The 12740-nt window shown below is 35.5% G+C and overlaps 1 protein-coding gene across 5 annotated transcripts in view; it reads left to right on the top strand.

Moving 5' to 3' along the window:
• LOC131131711 (uncharacterized) overlaps positions 1–12740 on the top strand; it is a 225899-nt gene that overhangs the window by 108950 nt on the left and 104209 nt on the right. For 4 of the 5 annotated variants that reach the window (XM_058076655.1, XM_058076657.1, XM_058076658.1 and 1 more), the window contains one exon: positions 4580–4608. The exons of the other annotated variant lie outside the window; for it this stretch is intronic. The gene's annotated coding sequence lies outside the window, so the exon portion shown is untranslated. The remainder of the gene's footprint in view (positions 1–4579; positions 4609–12740) is intronic. 5 annotated transcript variants of the gene reach the window in all.

The raw sequence follows: 12740 nt of genomic DNA, 5'->3' as shown, positions 1-12740 counted from the left end.
ACCTATGGACAATTTGGAGTCGCTAATTAACCTAGCATGTTTTTGGAATGTGGGAGGAAAACCGGAGATGGGTGGAATTGAACCCTGGTCTCCTAGCTGTGAGGTCTGCGCGCTAACCACTCCACCACCGTGCAGCCTTGCTTCCAAATTATCGGACACAAAAAAATATTTGCCTTAGTGTTCCATTAAACCTTATTTACATACGTATATGTTACCACAGCCAGAAAGCTGCTCTTATTCTTGTGAAGATTCAAATAATGTAATGGCCAAGCATTGACTCCATTTCTTATGTCAGTGATTTAACTTACAACTGATAAGGTCGAAAGCAGGTTATTATTTTAGTGTAACATTACGGGAAAGTAGAGAAATGCCATTACTTCATACGTTCTACCTCAAGATGTGGCTTTTTGTCCTGCCATTTTTTATGGAAATGTGACATGGCTTCAACCTCCATCTAAAGCAGAAGAGCCAATGAAAGCAAGATGTGCCTTTGGCTCAGCATATAAAATGAAAAAAAAACACACTATAGGTTTTTTCAACTGGAATTATTTGAATTAATTCAAGGAAGGACGCATAATTCTTTGACATGCTCACAACTACAGTACAGTTATATTAAGTTCTACAACAAAATACATCATGAGCGGTCTGTTGCGATCATGCTGTGTTTCCAGCACCGTGTGTTATATTACCTATAAATTAAATCTACATGATTGGAGAAGATTTTGCTTGGGTATAACCCAAAGGTGTGTCAAATTTATGCATAGATTACTATGAACTGTGGCCTAAAGAACAAGCAGTCAGGATTTAACTGAGTCCAGATACATAAATGTCAGTGTTGATTCAGGATTTAAACAGTATAGATTTGCAATCTAGATAATCTATTATTCTGTCGTGCATTGTTCCTTCTTTTATAAATCCTAATCACTGTAAAAGACATGCATTCAGGAGACAGATCGCTTCTTATTGTATCGTCACATACTGAAGTAAAGTAAAGTTATTCTTGCCTTTCATTGTATCAGGCTTGACTGTACTTGTGACCTTTAGAATGTGGTATGCTCTGTTTTTGTTTGCTGTATTTATGCTAATAGTAATAGTTTTATTTCATTTGAACATGCATCAGATTACAATTGAGTGCATCCCATAATCAGTTCACAGTTCCACATGTCCAAAAGGAGTAGGAAGAAGCAAAGCTTATTAAATCCTACCCATCCATCTGGTACTTTTACAATCAGTAACTGTTACATTTGTTCACTTCCTGCTTTCCTAATATAGTTTTTATTTTTATTTTTATTTTTATTTTTATTTTTATTTTTATTTTTATTTTTATTTTTATTTTTATTTTTATTTTTATTTTTATTTTTATTTTTATTTTTATTTTTGATATAATTTAATTTATTTAATTTAATTTATTTAAATTTATATTTTATAATTTATATAAAACTTTTAATAATTTATTACATTTATTTTGTATTTGTACTTTTTATTTTTTTCATTTAATTAATTTATTTAAATCATAATTTATTTTAATTTAATTTAATTTTGTAAAAAATTATTTGTTTATTAACTAGCTATGTGTGTACTGCGCATGTGTGTGTAAGTGATCCGTCACATTTTTTTAGTATCATCTCTACTTCTACAACTTTCCGTTTTTTTGTAGTTACTTTTTCTACAATGTGCAGTTTGCAGGCCCATAAAAAAAATGGGTCCACAAATGTCCACACTTTGGACATCCCTGGTTGACAAGGTGCAAGTGCGCTTTGGTGGTAAGCCTCTTTTGAGTTTGCATGACAAAAGAAACACTTAATGTCTTTCTAATGCCCAGCAGAGTCACGACAAAAAAAAAAAAAAAAAAAATACAAACCAAAAAAAAAAAAAGTATTTTTAGCAAATGAGTCGGACAGTACTTCAATCCAAAGATTCAGTATAGTGTATCCTATCTGACTCCACAAGTTCAAGTTCCTCCTTCAGTAAAAGTGTGACATCTTACACGTATGGATCCCCAAATTTTGTTCATATTTTTTGCAAGTACACAAAACACACTTGGAAGTACCAACAACTACAGAACAGTATTCGATTTCCGGTACCGATACGGTAATGGATTGCATTATCCATAACGGATACTTGTTTATAATGTTGGAATCATTATGGTGTATACATTTTTTTTAAATTATTTCTTATTTTTCACATTCATGCATGCCAACAGTGTACTGCCTTGCAGAGTATCCAATACCTATTTGCAATATTAACATAGTGAAAAACACAAACATCTGGTGGAAAAGCACACTACCCCCCCACCCTCTTGAGAGTTGAACATGACCTTTGTGACTCCGCTCACCCTCTTATTGAGTGTTTGATTGAGCATAGCACTATTTGGCCTTCACAATGCAGTCGTACTCCAGCAGGGCTTTTCCCTGCTGAATCCATTAAGAAATGTTTATCCTCACACTCATGCCGGGGTGGTCCCGAAGCATAAGGTTAATGGGCAACACGGTGCTAGAACTCAGCTGCGCCGCCGCCACTCACATGTAAACTCAAAACAAGTATGACATCACATTCATATCCTGTACATTGTGCACACGTGGTGAAAAAAAAAGCAAGGTTACATATGCAGCTGGATTTGAAATTTTGGTCAGGGTATTAGGTTAAACATCATGGCGAGAGTCATTATTATTATTATTATATTATTATTGCGGAAGGGTCTGAGTTCCACACAGTGCTCCATATTTGAAGTTTTGAATTTCTCCCAACATAATTACTGTATGCCAACATCCCTGTGCTATTAAATTAATAGTAATAATTATAATAATAATAGTAATAACAACAATAATAATAATAATAATTGTCATCCCGTGGGAAATGATGCTACAAATGTGTGATGAGGTTGGTCGTATTAAACTTCACAGGTTCTGTGCAACCACAAGAAACTTGTGCATGACAAGTTTTGCACTCGGGTGTAATCTGGCGGAGTCTGGAATCGACTGCTTGTATCAGAGTGCAGATATTGGCCGATATTTAGATGCAGGCCGATACTCACTCACTTCTTTTCCGATATCAGATATAAACGGTGGCAAAGTGATTAGCGCGCAGGCATAAACTGCTTCATGTATTGTATTTAGGGATATCCAATATTGGATTTTTTGCCAAAAAATTATATGGCGATATTGTTGAACTCTCAATTTTCCGATACCGATATCAGCCGATATATTTTAATATCGGTTTTCATGATCTGGAAAAAATCTGATACCGATATCAACCAATATATTTTAATATCGGTTTTGATGATCTGGATGTATTTTGGGATATCCTTTGGGATATCCGATATTGGATTTTTTGCCAAAAAATGATATGGCGATATTGTTGAACTCTCAATTTTCCGATACCAATATCAGCCGATATTTTTTAATATCGGTTTTCGTGATCTGGAAAAAATCAGATACCGATATCAACCGATATATTTTAATATATTGTATTTAGGGATATCCGATATTGGATTTTTTGCCAAAAAAATGATATGGCGATATTGTTGTACTCTCAATTTTCCGATACCAACATCAGCCGATATATTTTAATATCGGTTTTCATGATCTGGAAAAAATCAGATACCGATATCAACCGATATATTTTAATATCGGTTTTCATGATCTGGAAAAAAAAATCAGATATCGATATCAACCGATATATTTTAATATCGGTTTTCATGATCTGGAAAAAAAAAACAGATACCGATATCAACCGATATATTTTAATATCGGTTTTGATGATCTGGGAAAAAATCAGATACCGATATCAACCGATATATTTTAATAGCGGTTTTGATGATCTGGAAAAAAATCAGATACCGATATCAACCGATATATTTTAATATCGGTTTTGATGATCTGGAAAAATTTCAGTTAGAATTTATTTAAATTTCATACATATATATATATATATATATATATATATATATATATATATATATATATATATATATATATATATATATATATATATATATATATATATATATATATATATATATATATATATATATATATATATATATACATTGGGGTTTTTGGTTTTATTTTATGTGTACAATGTGCCGTGGGTAAATAAAAAAAACGTGACCATACTATGGATACCTTTGCCTGGTAAAACACTGTGATACATCTGTTATACATCATACCAAATATTACTTATATTACATGAATCAAATGTTAAGCTATTACATGGACTAAACATCACTAGCCAAAAGTACATAGTTCTTAGTCGACACATTTACAACTTTCCACAATGGGTCAGAGTGGATATTTAAGTGCGCAAATTCTTTTAATAATTCATTTCCTTATGCAAATAAATCCTATACATCATCTCAGTTAAAATCATGCTCTCACTGTTATTTGATATTAAAATAGTAAATATGATTTAACATGATTTGGAACAGCAGCTAATGTCTTTATGGGGTGTCTTAAAAAAAGTTTGCTGAGGAAGGCTATCCTTTATATGCGGTTACTTTTATTTTAGTTTATTTTTGCTTGCAAGGTTCTCATTTATTTTCATGCCCTCTCATTCAATTTGTTGTTTCTCTTGTTTTTAGGTCTAAAGGCTAACATATGACTGTATGTGGTGAGTAAGAACTTTCCTGTTGTAAAACTAAATACAGTACATGACAAGGGATGCATCACAGTGCATATCATATACATGCGTTAAATATTCCTATGTATTAATATTAACTAGGAATACTCCTGTTTACGCATCAATCAGCATATCTCTAATATTGTTGTTATAATACCATGATGTAAAAAACAAACCTTTCCTTTCCGCCAAAAAGCAAGACCCTGAAGACAAAATGCTTGTTTTTGTTGCATGTTGTTTCCTTGGCGATCCTGTGTGTTTGGTATCTGCTAATGCATGTTGCCATGGTGATGTACAAACACGCAAGTTGAATCCTGTCATGGCTAATCAATTTGGTGTCCAGCAGTTAAAAAAATGCTTATCATTTTTTTTTTTCATTTTTTTTTTTTTTTGTTGAGACCTTTGATTGGCAGTGGAAATATTTCCACGTCACAGTAGAAATGCAAATCTTTACTACATCTGTGTTTCCCATACATTTATATTTGATGCTACCTGTTTGTTTCTCTCATAAACACATTAGACTGTCTGTGAATGGTCTTATCATTACAACTCTTGATTCTTCTGAATTTTGATGCTTCAATCACTTGAGGTATATCATATTACCAGGAACACAATGGAAAACTGTGGAAAACAGTAACCACGTATACATGGACACAAATATTCCAATTCCATTCGGGTTATTTGCTCAAACTGAAAAAATGTAACCTTTGTATACACCTCATTCCGGAAAAAAAAGTGCCAATCCGAATGAATATATAATAGGATTCACAGGGGTGGAATATTCCTTTCCCGGATCCGATTGAGGTATCTTGTACCCGAATGAAACAGCTTGCCTCGTTTTAAATGAAAGTACAATGACAACAAATACTGAAGAGCATCCTAATCATAAGGATGTTTTTCTGCACAAGATGATTAGATGGTTGATTAGTTTACCAAGTTTGATGACTGCACAAGTGTGCCTTAGTTAGACTGGCCATAACAAAAGGCCACTCCAAAATGTGGAGTCAGTAACAACGTATACATGGACCCAAATATTCCAATTCCATTCGGGTTATTTGCCTAGTAACCTTTGTATACACCTCATTCCGAAAGAAAAGTGCCAATCCGAATGAATATATAATCGGATTCACAGGGGTGGAATATTCCTTTCCCCAATCCGAGTGAGGTATCTTGTATCCGTTCAATCGGAAAGTTGTCAGACTGCGTTCTTCTACGTGGTGTTTTTCTTCTTCTGTTGTTTATTGGCGGTTGGCAAGCAGCTTTCGTGTGCATTAGCGCCATCTGTGGAACAGAATCTAAACCCTTCTATACGCCATTCATAAGTCCAGTTTTATTAAAAAAAGAAAATATATATCTATATAAAACATGTGCCGAGATTAATTATAAAATATTAGCAAGATTGAACTTTATCTTTTACTGTTCCCGGGTGCGTTCTCTCAGCGAATGCTGAGATATGACGTAACACGCAGCTTGAAACGTTCTTTGATTTTAAAAAATGGAGGCAAGAAATCGGCACTGGACTGCTATGGAAAGTTTGTTTTTGATTCAAACTAAATTTCTAGACTGGATGAAGGAAAAACTGGCAATACGGAGTTATTCCAACAAGTGAAAGAAAAACTTGAGGAAGTCGGTATCACGTGATGTTGGTGTTTACGTTTTACTGGGCATGCCCCATTGACTATTCTGGTTGATTATAGCGGCACATGTAGACACACGATTGGAATATTCCTTTCCATGGATACCATTGCTTTCGGAAAGGTCATTCGGAAAGAGTAAAAGTCCTCATGTAAACGTGGCTAGTAGCACACTCCTCTGTCAGTCTGGTTGTTGAAACCATGGCTGATGGTGAACGGAGCCATGTGTGGTGCTGTTTAAGTTCCACAAATAGCCAAAATGCCTTTTGCGTTATTGGTTATAAAAAACCGTAAGGCGTTGTGGCAACACAACAAACCTCAGTAAAGACCTCAGGTTGGAGCACAACACCGAATACAACATTTAAGAGGCGGACTGAAGACGAGAGCAATCAGAGCAAAGTGTCGGGTACTGCTAAGGCAAGACCGATATCTCCGTTGGAGCTCTCCGGTGCTGCCACCAGGCACTAACCACGTCCAAAAGGAGTACACTGTTGTGATATACTGTAGACCAGGAGTGGGTAAACTACGGCCTGGGAGCTACATCCGGTCCGCCAAGTGTTTAAATACAGCCCGTTTGTTCTTTCCAAAGTATTTCATTGAAACTTAACATTGCATGACACTTTTGCAGATACAATAATTCAATAGGTGGACTGTTAGAATTACCGTATTTTCCGGACTATTTTCCGAACTATTTTCTTCCCACATTCCAAAAACATGCTAGGTTAATTGGCGACTCCAAATTGTCCATAGGTATGAATGTGAGTGTGAATGGTTGTTTGTCTATATGTGCCCTGTGATTGGCTGGCGACCAGTCCAGGGTGTACCCCTCGACTTTCGCCCGAAGACAGCTGGGATAGGCTCCAGCACCTGTCGCGACCCTCGTGGTGTAGAAAGTGGTAGAAAATGAATGAATGAATGAATGTTAGAACTTGCTGCACGGTGAGTGGTTAGCACGCAAACCTCACAGCTCGGACACCCGAGTTCAATTCCACCTTGGGCCATCTTTGTGAGGAGTTTGCATGTTTTCTCCGGGTACTCCGGTTTCCTCCCACATTCCAAAAACATGCTAGGTTAATTACCGACTCCAAATTGTCCATAGGTATGAATGAGAGTGTGAATGGTTGTTTGCCTATATGTGCCCTGTGATTGGCTGGCGACCAGTCCTCTCGCCCAAAGACAGCTGGGATAGGCTCCAGCGACCCTCATGAGGACAAGCGGTAGAAAATGAATGAATGTTAGAACTTGCCTTCTGATGACATAATGTCTGCTTTGGTCAAGTAGTTTGTAAAATAAATGACCCACAAAAAATCGACTTATACTCCAGTGCGACTTATGTATGTTTTTTTCAACCTAATTATACATTTTTTGCCTTGTGCGACTTATGTATACTCCGGACCGACTTATAGTATGTGTAAAATGTATCATCTGTTAAATCAGGCTCGTGAGTCAAAACGTTTGCCCATATATGCTATAGACCAGTGGTCTCAAACACGTGGCCCGTGGGCCAAATGTGGCCCGCTGGACACTAGTTTGACATGGATGCTGTATGGTATCATGTACCCAGAAAAAATTATTACGTTTGATTAATGTTCATGTTAAAGGTTAAATAACTGTTAATAGTTATCCTCCCTATCCGTGTGGAAGTGGTAAGTTTTTGGCTATTTAAGTTTAAAGGAAATAACATGAAGGCTACCGTTTAGGTCGCTAGCTCTCTAGTTTGCGAGTTAGCATGTGTCTCAAGAGCCTGCAGTTGCGCAATATGTTGTAAATAAAAAGAGTATAAATGTGACTATAGTCGTGTTTTGTCATGTCTACAGGGCTCTAATAATGCTTTGTTCATTTTAATCTGAAAAAAATAATTTGTCTACCCACCAACTATATGTGGTTTCTTAAGTTTTTATTATTTGCTGTTTTATTTTTATTATTATATTTATTTAATTATTACTGATGCATTGATTTTCTTTATTCTTGATTTGTTTATTTATTTTTCATCTTATTTTGTGCAGAAAAATAAAAAATAAGATATTTGAGAACAGTGGAATGTTTTATCAGAGCTTTTATTGTAGAAAATCTGAACCAAAGCACTGAAAAATATTTGTATATTTTTCTGTTTTTAATAAATGCGTTTTTGTTTTTTTTTTAAAAACAAAAACTAATGCCCGTCCCTGACCACAACCAATGGAGGATGATGCACGGTCTTAAGCTCCTCCCTGTCAAATGTAAATTTTGTTTTTCTCCGCTGACCACCATCCTCCCAGGAAAAGTCTTCCAAATTCCCAATTACAGCCCTGTCACTAAACTCCACTGACGTGTAAACACATGATGGGGAGACGGACAAGCGAGGGAGTGTAGACAGGCTTATATTTTTTCACCACACGTCAGAAACGATGGTTAGCAATGACAACAGCAAAAAAAAAAAAAAAAACGGGCCGCCTCATGCACACCGAATATCGCACAAAACAACACAATCCATCATGAGTTTACTTTTTTTTCCAGCAGAACTAAGAGCATAAGTGGAATATTATGATCCCATTGTAAGCTCAGTCACATTTTCAAATTGTCAAATGATACCTTGGTCATATTTGGCCGTGTAGATGATTATTACAATAGTCGGAACCGCTGCATCTCTGGGATCCTGCGGCCTGAAAGAAGACGGTCCCAGTGCTTGGCTTTCTTTGACTTGGCCTCCCGACCAAAAGTGTGATAATTTTAGACTGAAGTCTCTCACATGGTCTGGAGCAAAGACAGAATTTGGAAATAAACTTGGAATTTAGCTTAATTGCAGTTTACGGATTTAGGAGGGGCAATGTTCTCTTCTTTATTTTCTTGCATAAATAGAGAGGGACCGGAGGCCAAAGATAGGAGGGTTTTGAAGCCACAAAAGAACGTCAGAGGTGACTTTTTAGCTGGCTTCTTTTGCTCTCTTTTCTAACTCCAACCAAGCTCTTGCACCTCGTGTCAAATCCTTCTCGGCAGACACTGAATCCGTAGTAGTTTACTCAGGTTTTCGGTCTTTGCAATAAAATGTGAGCGTTGGTCTTTAACTGCTTTATGCCAAGTTACAGTGTTTGCTTTTTTCAGATACAATTTCCGTAGTAGATTGTAGGTAGTAGTTTAGCTTTCAACTGGGAATTTTCAGCCTCTCTGTGTACTCCGTTTTGTCCCATTACCTCATTTCCATTAAGGGTAAATTACTCCGAGTTTGTTCATATTTTGAAGTATAATTTTATCTCATCTTCTCCATTTTGCTAAACTTGGCTCCCTTTCTAGTTGATGTCCTCTTCAGTGGAATTTTTGACAGTACCATGAGATGACCGAATCCTTAAAATGCTGTGCTGTTAACAAACGGGGAAGAACTATAATGGATGGATTTTCAGGGACTCGCCATAAAGGGTGAAACCAAAGAGTGACGTGTTTCTCATCCTTCTTGTTAATGTCAATGATTGAGTATCTTGGCCTCTCTGCACTTGCTTTATCTGACTCATATGAGATAAAGATGAATCCAAAGCTGAAACACATACGTATATAGTGATTTCACTCAGAAACATGAGAGCATGCCCTGGTACGAAGTATGTAGTTGGATAACCAACGTGTTGTAGGGGGGGTCATGAGACATTCAAGTCAAGTCAAGTCACAAGTCAAGAAGATACACAAGATTGGTTCTACGAGAACCTTAAAAAAAAACCTTAAACGGTATTATGGAAAGCAGGAAGTGAACAAAAGTAACAGTTACAAGCAGTTGATGTTTGCTAAATACAAGGATGAAGAGTCTTGAACCAGTCATAATTAAAATTAAAATTAAAATTAAAATTAAAATTAAAATTAAAATTAAAATTAAAATTAAAATTAAAATTAAAATTAAAATTAAAATTAAAATTAAAATTAAAATTAAAATTAAAATAATTGAAAAAAAAAACTTATGTATGGAAAGCAGGAAGTGAACAAATGTAACAGTTACTGATAAAAAATTATTATATTTTTTTTAAACAAACTATATTAGGAAAGCAGGAAGTGAACAAGTGTAACAGTTACTGATTGTAAAAGTACCAGATGGAGGGGTAGGATTTAATAAGCTTTGCTTCTTCCTACTCCTTTTGGACATGTGGAACTGGGAACTGATTATGTGATGCATTCAATTGTAATCTGATGCATGTTCAAATGAAATAAAACCATTACCATTACCGATGCACAGAGTGAACCTCTGTCTATTCGGAAGCGAGAATTGAGGAAAAAACATGCATGCACATGGTAAAATATTGAGGCTGGGAAAATTATCCACTTCATTTTTATCCAATTTATTATCGCCCCCAGGCTTAGTACTTGCAAGACATTTTTTTTCGGAATGAGAAATCACATCACATTTAAATTTTGCAACATCCTGCGACATCCTACTGTGCTCCCTCAACTCCATTACAGAAGAAACATAACATGTTACAGGCATTCTGCACCATGTCCATTATTGTTCAAATCACCACTTGCTTACATGGAGCCCAGGAACCATTGTGAACATGTTTTTTCATTGCGTACATTAAATGAAACCAACACACTAGGGGTGTCATGAGACACCTCACAAGATTAAAATGTGATATTTCCCGGTTAGAGAAGATTGAAACTGCACAATAACTGTTTTATGCACAGTATAAACCTTGCAATCCGACCTAATTTGGTGTTCCCAGTGCCACTTGTCACTTGGCTGGTGTTTTTTTTCTTTTCATTGGAGCTCAATAGTTGTGTCATTTGATCAAACTTACTTAAGATTTGTCAGATCAAAGCATAAATGTTGCATAAGACTTTCTGTTTCGGTACTCTAAGCATCATGGGAACTGTAGGTCTTTTGGTGTGCACAAAACTAATCTGCAATCTGTATTGCATGTATCTTTATATAACTACACATAAACAAAAATGATTTGTAGTAGCAGCCACAACTGCTGAGTATTGAGTATTAGTTTTAGTTTAAATTTATAGAAAGATGATTTTCAACAGATAAAAGCATCGTGCAACATTATAAAACACGTCAAAATGTTTAAGTCATATATTTTTGTCATTGTTCTGTACTTAAAAGTAACATTAAAATGTGATATTTCCCGGTTAGAGAAGATTGAAACTGCACAATAACTGTTTTATGCACAGTATAAACCTTGCAATCCGACCTAATTCGGTGTTCCCAGTGCCACTTATCACTTGGCTGGTGTGTTTTTTTTTTCCATTGGAGCTCAATAGTTGTGTCGTTGTTAGTAATTCTACATTTCAGAAGAATCAGAATCGGCTTTATTGTCATTGTATTGCATACAACAAAATTTGAGTGCAACTCCACGGTGCATTTTGTAGAAAGTAAAAATAAGAATAAGGAAAAGGATAAAAAATAAAACAAGGAATAACAATATAAATATAAAAGTGGTAGGTGCTGTTTAGAATAAGTGTAAATATATGTACTACATATACAGTTGTGCAACTGTACATAGTTTGTACATTTGATCAAACCTACTTAAGATTTGTCAGATCAAAGCAGAAATGCTGCATAAGACTTTCTGTTTCGGCACTCTAAGCATCATGGGAACTGTAGGTCTTTTGGTGTAAAAAAAATAATCTGCAATCTGTATTACATGTGTCTTTATATAACTACACATAAACATAAATGATTTGTAGTATTGAGTATTAGTTTTAGTTTAAATGTATAGAAATACGCTCAACAAATAAAAGCATCATGCCTACGGGAGTGCAACATTATAAAACACCTCAAAATGTTCCAGTCATATATTTTTGTCATTGTTCTGTTCTGTTGTAACGTTAAAATATTGTCTCTTCTCGTTCAATATCATGTAAGTCAAAATTTCTGTTGTTTATTTTTTACTAAATAAGAAAATATATAAATGTGGCGCCCCCTGGAATTGGTACATTTTTCAAGTTGATGGCAGAATTCTAAAAGGTTGCAACTAATTGTTAAGGTGACAGCATTACTATTTTTTTTACCCTGTCTTAAGTACCATTGAACCTGCTGTACTACATGTACACTGTACACACATGACTGTGATTACACGGGGTACTCACAATATGACAGATCACTGCAAAACTGTTCAACTGTTTTATTCACAAATATTTATGACAATTATCCAATGTTTGGGTCTGAAACATAAACAGCGTTCTTGAGCATTTCACACAGTAGGGTAGAATTTCCATAAATCTTAAAACATTCCAGGTTCGGTAAAGAAATATTTATTTCCTGCATTGTAATATTTCTATGTGTGAGTCCATGCTGGGAAGAACGACTTTTGAAAGATGAAAGACTGTCCTTAGCGATGAGAAAAAAATGGCCGTTAACAGCGTGCTCTGGTGGAGAGTATGTTGTCCAAATACTACATGTCTACATTAGCGACAAGCATCAAGACCTGGAAAAATAGTCGCTTCAAAGACACGGTAGATCAAACATAAGAGTCCAAGACCTGAGTGTGGCAAAAGTGCAGGTCCCCTTTAACACCAAGTAAGGGCAAC

This window comes from Doryrhamphus excisus, chromosome 6, assembly GCF_030265055.1.
Source record: "Doryrhamphus excisus isolate RoL2022-K1 chromosome 6, RoL_Dexc_1.0, whole genome shotgun sequence".
In the NCBI taxonomy this organism is placed as follows: domain Eukaryota; kingdom Metazoa; phylum Chordata; class Actinopteri; order Syngnathiformes; family Syngnathidae; genus Doryrhamphus; species Doryrhamphus excisus.
The sequence above is the reverse complement of the archived record's forward strand: the minus strand, read 5'-3'. Positions and strand labels throughout refer to the sequence as shown.